The following is a 9370-nucleotide window of genomic DNA, read 5'->3' on the forward strand; positions in this document are numbered from 1 at the left end:
TATGCAAAAAACATGGCATAAAAGTAATAGCATCTTGGTATATTGCACTAATGGGTATCTGAAGCAACATCCCATGATCCGAGGGCTACGTTAGTAATTTAAGGTGGACACTTATATTTCAAAATGAATGTACACATATAAATTTTGTTATGCAGTGATAATACTATGAGATCCCGAGTAAGAAAATAATGGAAAACAATTTTAAACTGGTGTAAGTTTTGTTTATTGATGACAAAGATGTTCAATTTCAATTGGCTCTGAGCACTATGGGACTTAACTTCTGCGGTCATCAGTCTCCTAGAACTTAGAACTACTTAAACCTAACTAACCTAAGGGCACCACACACATCCATGCCCGAGGCAGGATTCAAACTTGCGACCGCAGCGGCCTCGCGGTTCCAGACTGTAGCGCCTAGAACCGCACGGTCACTACGGCCGGCGACAAAGATGTCACACGATGTCTGGGTAACAACTGAACAGTGTGATTATCGAGGTCTGATACTATAATAATTTAGGGAGAGATACTAAGGCACTTGCTTGCTTTATAGGGCAATATTCAGAGTAAGTACAAAGGGGTATCGGAAATTACAATTGAGAAAAGTAGCTGGTAGAGAACAAATAACGTACAATATTTGTTTACTTTCCATTGTTATGAGTAAACCACAAAATTATCATCACTATTTTGGTGAAACATAAGGGCATTGTCCAGCCTTGAATACAGTTTTTTGTGAATGTAGCTAGAAACATGTACATATGGTGGTGTGCCTTACAGTTACTGCATAAAACAATCTGATACGGCATTCGACGCCTTAGTAAACATATATTATAGTTCTGTGCCTGTCATTTTTCTAACTTGTACTTCCTTATGTCCCTGTGTACTAAATCTGTGTACTGCCCTATAAAACCAGCAAGTGTCTAGTATCTGTCTGTAAATTTTTGCAGTGTCGCAATCACACCGTTCAATTGTATGCTAGACATCGAGTGACATTGTTGTCATCGGCAAACAAAGTTTATACCAGCTGAAAACTGTCATCCATCATCTCCTTGCTCTAGATATCGTAGTATTAACACTGCAGAAATGTACATTTATTGTGAAATATGTAAGTGTCCACACTGAATTAGTAACCTAGACATCGGATTGTGGCATGTTTCTTCAGATATCCATTACTATAATATTCCGAGGTGCTACTATTTTTATGGCATGGTTTGTGTATCGATCTATGCATTACAGTTAAACAATTACGTAAAACGGCACCATAATCAGAAATTTCATTATCATGTCTACTGTAAGAACAAAAGCTTCCGAGTTCGAATCTCGGTCCGGCACATATTTTTAATTTGCCAGGAAGTTTTATAATACACGATATTTCAATTCTCATATTGTTATCTATATTGTGTTCCACTTACGTCATTCATTTAGCCTCTAACAAAGTTTTAATGTTAACTGTCTTATTAAAAATAATTTTTCCAATATTGAAAATTGACGAAATAATTTTGCCTAGTGCATTTTCCATTTTATATGAGTGACATTCTACTATTTTCGTATTTAAATGTGCCACATTGCATTCCCTCACATACTGTTACATGCACGTTCCTAAAAATCCTAGGAAACATTTATTATTATTCATGAGGCTTCTGGCATTTGGTGGTACTCCACTGTATTACTCTGTTGGCCTGAATGATATACGGCAGTACGTAGCCGGTAGCTAGCCCAGTCACATGCATCACTTCGTGATGTGCCACAGTTGTATGACCGTCTTGCCGTGAGGGCACACTTGTAGTTTTTAGTATACTGCTCTCTTTTTATTATGTTATCTTAGGGATACATTGGAATTCGCATACTTACTATAATAACTTATGTAAAGGTAATTTTGTTTTATTTTAAATTCACAGTCGGTAACGAAGATAAGAAACAAACGTCTTGTTTATTGCACAGAATGATATCATAACCTGTACAATGTGAGTACGTAAAAAAGAACTTGCCGGCCGCTGTGACCGAGCGATTCTAGGTGCTTCAGTCCGGAACCGCGCTGCAGCTACGGTGGCATGTTCGAATCATGCTTCGGGCATGGCTGTGTGTTTTGTCCTTAGGTTAGTTAGGTTTAAGTAGTTCTAAGTCTAGGGGACTGATGACCTCAGAAGTTAAGTCCCATAGTGCTTAGAATCATTTTAACCATTTTTTAAATAATTTTAGACATAATGCCTATGGAACTACAGCGATCGCTATATCTTGAGTGTCAAAGAAAAACAGTCGCAATAGTAATCAGACAAATCTGAGGCACGACGTCGACATCGAGGCAATACCGAATAATATCAGTCAGTTGCTGAGCTGAGTAGGCCTGATGATGGTTGACAGACCGAAAGCTGGCGCAAAAAATGGTTCAAATGGCTCTGAGCACTATGGGACTCAACTGCTGAGGTCATTAGTCCCCTAGAACTTAGAACTAGTTAAACCTAACTAACCTAAGGACATCACAAACATCCATGCCCGAGGCAGGATTCGAACCTGCGACCGTAGCGGTCTTGCGGTTCCAGACTGCAGCGCCTTTAACCGCACGGCCACTTCGGCCGGCGACAGACCGAAAGCGTTAACAACATTAAATAAACGCAATTGAGACTCTCTTAGGGTCTTGAATATTTCTAGTTTACGTAGCAGTGATTTAATGAATAACTTATGCGGTACAAGGTCTTGAATAAAGAATGATTGTGAGGGATATTTTTCTAAATTGCTTGTATTTCATGACAGATAGCTGCCGACCGCATCGAATCCGGTGGCAGTATCTTTAAAAACAAAACGCAGTATTCCGGAATGTGTCCAAGGTGAAGTTTCCTAGTGCTTTCAGCTCATGACTTATTTTCAAAGCTGGGACATCGCTCGCTACATGAAATTTCATAAATATATTTAGTATATTACGTTTGGGAAAGCATCATAAACGTATTAACTAAATTTCGCAACAGGCGCCATCGTCATTGGAAGAAACTTACTGCTGTGGAAAGAAACGTACGATATTTTGGTTCGTTCAAGCCGCAAAGAGCTGGCCAAATTTATCGAACAAAGTTGTTGCACCATATGGAAAAATTTTGAAAAGTGATATCTTTCGGCGGGGAGAATACTCGTGAATAAACATCTATCAATGTGGCTGTGAAAATTTTGAAGAACACCGTGTGAAGGGTATTGGTGGAGCAGCAATTACACCCACATCATAAATAATATGTGCTAACAATGGTGCCAAATGATTTTTAAGCAAGAGTTCAGAACCACCAACGAATTATCTTCCTAGAGGTTTTTATTGTTTACGGATAAAGTTTCTTTTATGCATGGTGTTATTTTCAACTTAGGAAACAGTTATGCCTGAAGTGACGAAAACTCATACGCCACACTCTCCACATATCACCAGCAAAGGTTTTCTTTCACTTTTCGCGTTAGAATTGTACGGTATCCCCTAGCGGGACTTCAGGTTGTTGCTATAGAGAGTAAGTGGTTCACATGAATAAAAAAGTAAATATTCATTTGAGACCTTTAGTGCTTCTCAAAATACTTAGTTTTGGACCCTCTACCAACTGTACAATTTTTACCCTAATAGCTTGGGACACTGAAAATCATTTCATCTATGATACCCTTCGGCCGTACCCATTTTCACTCTCATTCTTATTTAAGTGCCCAAATCAGCTGATCACACTGTGCTATATGTTAGCGAGCACAAACCACAAATAGAGAAATCGTAAATGGCCCTAATAAGAGTAATACAGATGGTAAAAATATATTATACAAAATTTCTATTCATACTCTAAACACTGCGCGACGCCGACCAGCACTCGTGTAAACCTCGGCCAGTGACTTTAGTTGGATTCGGTATCGAGAGGCATAGAAACAGTACACCACTCTCTCAGCTGTATTCAACGTTCGAGGCAATGGAGACGCTACTTCTCATATAAGGAGCTCCTCAGCTAGCGCCACGAGCCGTGTGTACTCCGTTTCAGTCCGCCTTCACCCCATCCCCGAAGGAAAAATCGTTGTAGTACCGGGAGTTCAAATCCGGCCCTCCACATGGCAGTCTGTCACACTGTGGTAAACAATAGTAACAGCACACTCGTAAGGACTCTGGCTTTAGAAATGATAATTTTAAATAATAAATCGACTTCTTAGGGCTAAGTTCTCAACAAAAAAGATCAGTACTACATGGTTTTCCTACTTCTCAACGAGTGCGGTGTGAAGATTTCATTTCTGGATGTTATAGAAACCTGGAGAAGGAGGTCCATGGCCCATGATATTTATTCCAGTTTAAGTAATCCCTCAAATACGTTCTCATCGGAAAACAGTGGGAAAGGACTGTCTTGAGAAAAAAGCAGATGGTCCTCAGCAGTGGAAAAAGTTACGAGAAGACATCTCCAGAAGAGGAAAACAGAGCAGAGGCTTCCAACCCCGAAGGAGGTCAGCCTGAAGAGAACGTCTCCTATCTAAGCGAGAGAATTCAAAAGAGAGCGGACATCTCGAGTAGTGTCTTCAGCTGCTTCCATGAACTGTTACTATACCCGCTGATATAGGTCCAATGGTGGCCTGATGTTGTACTAATACATGCAAATGGCTTAGACGGTAAACAGTTATCGCTTATGCAACAACTGTTGTCATCGTTCTTCCATCTAAATCAATTCAACTAACAAAGCAAAACTGTATCACCGTCAATATGTATTCTACAATGTGTACTGATTGTGAGAACTGTGTGTAATGCTGATGTCCCAGCAGTTGTTTTATTTGCGCCAAGACCTCTCAGGCTGGCCAGTCTCTAATGACCTCGTTTTCGACGCCGAGTTAATTTCTGAAACTTCACCCTTCTCGTCCTTCATTCGTAGTACCGACTGAAGTGGTGCGTTGCTAAGACACTGGTCTCGCATTCGGGAGGACCGCAGTTCACATCCTCGTCGTCATCTACTCAACATTTAGTTTTGCATTTTGTAACTGTCGACAGGCAGGTAGATGTTGCAAAGCTCAAGTCCAGGAAGCTATGGAGCAGTAAGCAATAAAACGGTAAATATATTTTGAGGTGCTTGCTTGCACACGATATCTGGGCACCAGCGATACATCAAGTTACTTGTGGTAATTTCCACAGATCACTACACAGCCTGATCAATAACATTTGGGCACCCCTACGTAATGCGGAACTGACCACCAGACGTCACGAGAGGAGGAACCGCCAGTATAAATGGAGGCAGGGAGTACTTTCATATCATTCGAGATACAGCAGAATGGATAGCTCAGGAGACCTCAGTGACTTCGAACGTCGACTAGTCACTGAATGTCACCAAAGTAATAGTCCATCAGGGACATTTCGACCCTTCTAACTGTTGATCATGTGACTGAGGAGTGGAAATGCGATGGAAGAAACAGAGTTAAGCCAAGACCTGGCACATCTCATGTACTGACGGACAGGGAGTGCCGATCACTGCGGAGGGTCGTTGAAAAACTCGCATGAAATCAACGGAAGGAATCACTCGTGATTTCCAAAGTCCTACCAGCAGCCCAGGTAGCACAACTATTGTGCGTAGGACGTTACAAAGAACGGGGTAGAATGACCGAGGAGTTGTCCTCATAAGCCACATATTTCTGTAGTGATTGTTAAGTGACGCTTAACGTGGCGTAAAAGGCGATGCCACTGAACGGTATACGACAGCAAACGAGTGACTTGGAGTGATGAATCCCGCTGTACCCTGCGACATTCGGTTGTTTGGGTGACGATGATTTGTATCAGCATCACAAAACATCCTGTCATAAAGCAGCACAGTGAGGCAATAGTTTGTGGACATTAACGTTTATGCAATGAACAGGCCTGGCCAGAGTCCCGACGTGAACCCAATGGAACATCTTTGGGATGAGTTAGAACGTCGATTTCCTCCCAGACTAGAGCGTTCAACATCACTATTCTCTGGTTTCGGCCTTTGAGGAAGACTGTTTTGATATTCCCCCACAGACATCGAGACACATCATTTAAAGGGTCCCCAAGAGAAATCAGACTGTCATAAATGCGAATGGTGGACACTCCCGGTATCAGTGCCCACTAATAGGTGTCCGGATACCTTTGACAAGAAAGCTGCGACCACATGTGCTCATTGAGAATTTCGTTAGAGGTGCCTGGACAACTGGAACTAATAGTGTAGGACGCCTCATCCCAAAAGACTTCTTCAGTGTCCAGCCACTATCAGCCTATGCTAACAAAAAGACGACTTACCACCACCAACAACAGTTCACTGAATCCTCTCTCTGTAAACCATTCTAGCTGCCGAAATGAAGACGCGATGAGGACCCAGCTAGAGGATCTGGAATGATACTACCAAACGTTATTTGTCGTATTCGAAGTGAAAGACAAGAATTTTTAGTATCTTAAGAAATGATTAGAGCGTGTAACGACCTGTTTGCTGCAGTGGCGAGGGAACTTACAGACAAAGACGACTTGAAATGGAGCAGCCGTGAGCTGAAAGAAAGAAGAGTTGGATATATCGGACTCGTTCTGTGTTGGTGTATCACCGACCTGTGCCAGTTCCCAACAGTTCTCTCCATAGTTGAACGAGAGACCCATACTGTGCAGATATGAACTGGAATTTTTCACAAGAGCTCAACAGTAGGTGAAGTAGTTTGCAGGCGTCAGTTCATTGATAGGGTATTGAGTATATGCATTCAGTCTACAAGGGGATTGTTTGAAAACCACTACTGCAACCTATCCTACAATGTTACTCAATTTTGTGGGTCCCAAATCCAATAAGTATGACACGGGGTATGGGGTATATACAGGGAAGGGCAGCACGAATGGTAACACAGATTTTTGGCTCACAGGAGAGCGGCACGGAAATGCTGAGTAACCTGAGCAGGTACTCGCTTGAAGATAGACGCCAACTATCCCGAAAATGTTTACTTACGAAGTTTCAAGAACCAGTATTCAGTAATAAATCTATGAATATACCACAGACCACCCAAGTATCGCTTTCATAGGTAACGCTAAGATGCAGTTAGACTAATTCCACAGGAACTTAACTGGCCATTGTTCCATCGCTTCGTACAAGAACTAAACGTAAGGAACTCTAATGTGTTGTACAATGTAGTTTGCAGATTATGAATGTTGATGTGGAACAGTGGCGTCTATGCTTTTTAGTCAGTTGGCAGCCCTGACGGCGGCTACGAGCGCCTTTCGCTTGCTGTGTTGCAAGATAAGTAATTTAGCTAGTAATTAATAGTTTTTGTTGTCTATTCTATAGTATTTACGTGCATTAGTGTGAGATACACGTGATAAATTAAAGGTTTCAATTTTTATTTGCGTCTGAATAAGATAAGCGAACTTTCTATTTAGGACAGTTCCGGGTGTACGCAAACGTTTGTTTACATTATTAAATGACGTTAAATACGCGGGATTATCAATTAATTCAGTGCACAATACTCAGTATTTGCCATTATTAGTGTCATTTAGGCTCGATACATTGAAGGTAGTAGTTTGTTTTAAAGTTTTATTAGGTTATTTTTCGCGTGAACGTAAACGTTTGTTTACATTATCAATACGAGGGTTAATCAGTTTAAGTTAGTGTACAATACTCAGTATTCACGTTTATTAGTGTCATTTAGAGTCGATACATTGAAGGTAGCAGTTTTTATACGTTTTATTAGTAGTGATACTGACAGTGATTTCTAGCCTCACTCGTTTACGTTTGACTAGCGCAACCTGCGACCGTTAACAGTTAAGCAAACGTAAAATACATGGTAAATTAGTATTACACTACAATATCTGAGTAAATCAGTGTTACAATACAACTTCTGAGCCCTTCTTACATACGGTTTAGTTAGCAAAAAGCTAAAACTCACCTCGCCGTCTGCTTAAATTCCTTAACTTGTTGTGGGCTTTAGTGATTGTGTACTGTACGTCCATCGGTTCCTATAAAGTAGAATTCGTATTTGTGCTTTACATTCTGAACTCTTATTGTTAGCTACAGGTTTTGTTTTGTACCTGCATCTGTCAGTGTACAATACCCAGTGTTTACGTTTATTAGTGTCATTGAGACTCGGTACATTTAAGGCAGCAGTTTTTATAGTTGTATTAGGTCACTTTCGCGTGTACGTAAACGCTTGTTTAAATTACAAATACGAGGTATAATCAGTAGGTGCAGCTTACCGGAGCTCACTCTTTAATTCTTTTATAATATTCACTAGATAGCCCACAGCAGTTTACTGTAGGTCACTGTCTTATTCTTTAGTTTTCACTAAACAGCCCCTAGCAGGGAAATAAGCTTTAGATCTCGCTTCTACCATAAATTTTTATTTTCATTATTGAGTGTCCTTTCTGCCAACTGGAGAGTAGCTGTTAACCTTGTGTGGCAGTAGGTTTCCTTAAGTTTTTTATAGTAAATCAGTTATTAGCTAGATGGATATGGACTGTGTCTGTTGTGTGCGGATGCAGGAGGAGTTGCTCACAGTCCAAACGCAGCTGGAAGCTTTGTTGGCCACAGTCAACAAGCCCAAGAGTGCCACCGGGGGGGGGGGGGGGGATGTCACAGCTCTCTGTCACTGAGCCGACCTCAGGTGCGACTGAGCCGGCCGGCCCACTCTCACCTCAGTGTGGGTGGCAGACTGTCGAGGTCTCGAGCCTCAAGGCGAAGGCTGCATGGGGGACGCAGGCTCCTGCCAAATCCCATGCACTTTGCTAATAGATTCAGTGTGCTATCTGATGCTGGGGGCGGAGGCTGAGCCGGATCAGAATGCACCTTCCGCCAGGATAGTGGGCGCTCCTTCAGCAAGGTCCGGACAGGCACATGGGGGTAGGGGTTTGTTAGTTATTGGGAGTTCCAATGTTAGGCGGGTCATGGAGCCCCTCAGGAACATAGCGGCTAGGGCGGGGAAGAAGTCCAACGTTCACTCGGTGTGCTTGCCGGGGGGCCTTGTCCGGGATGTGGAAGAGGCTCTTCCGACGGCTATCGAGCGTGCGGGGTGCAGCCAGCTGCAGATTGTTGCACATGTCGGCACCAACGATGCCTGTCATCGGGGTTCCGAGGAAATCCTTGGGTCCTTTCGACGGCTGGCCAAATTGGCGAAGGTGGCATCCATCTCTCGAGGAGTGGAAACCAAGCTGACGATCTGCAGCATTGTACCCAGGGTAGACCGGGGTCCTCTGGTTTTTGAGTCGAGTGGAGAATCTAAACCAGAGCCTACGTCAACTCTGTGACGAAAATAGTTATAGATTCCTCGGCCTACGCTATGGGGTGAAAGGTTGTAGGATGCCCCTCGATATATCAGGGGTACACTAAACACAGGAAGCAGCTACTTCGGTAGCACAGTACTTAGTACTTGTAGCGTGCACATGTTTTTTTAGATTAGGTTCCTCCCCACGAGAAACAAA

Source organism: Schistocerca nitens, chromosome 3 (assembly GCF_023898315.1).
Source record: "Schistocerca nitens isolate TAMUIC-IGC-003100 chromosome 3, iqSchNite1.1, whole genome shotgun sequence".
Classification (NCBI taxonomy): Eukaryota; Metazoa; Arthropoda; class Insecta; order Orthoptera; family Acrididae; genus Schistocerca; species Schistocerca nitens.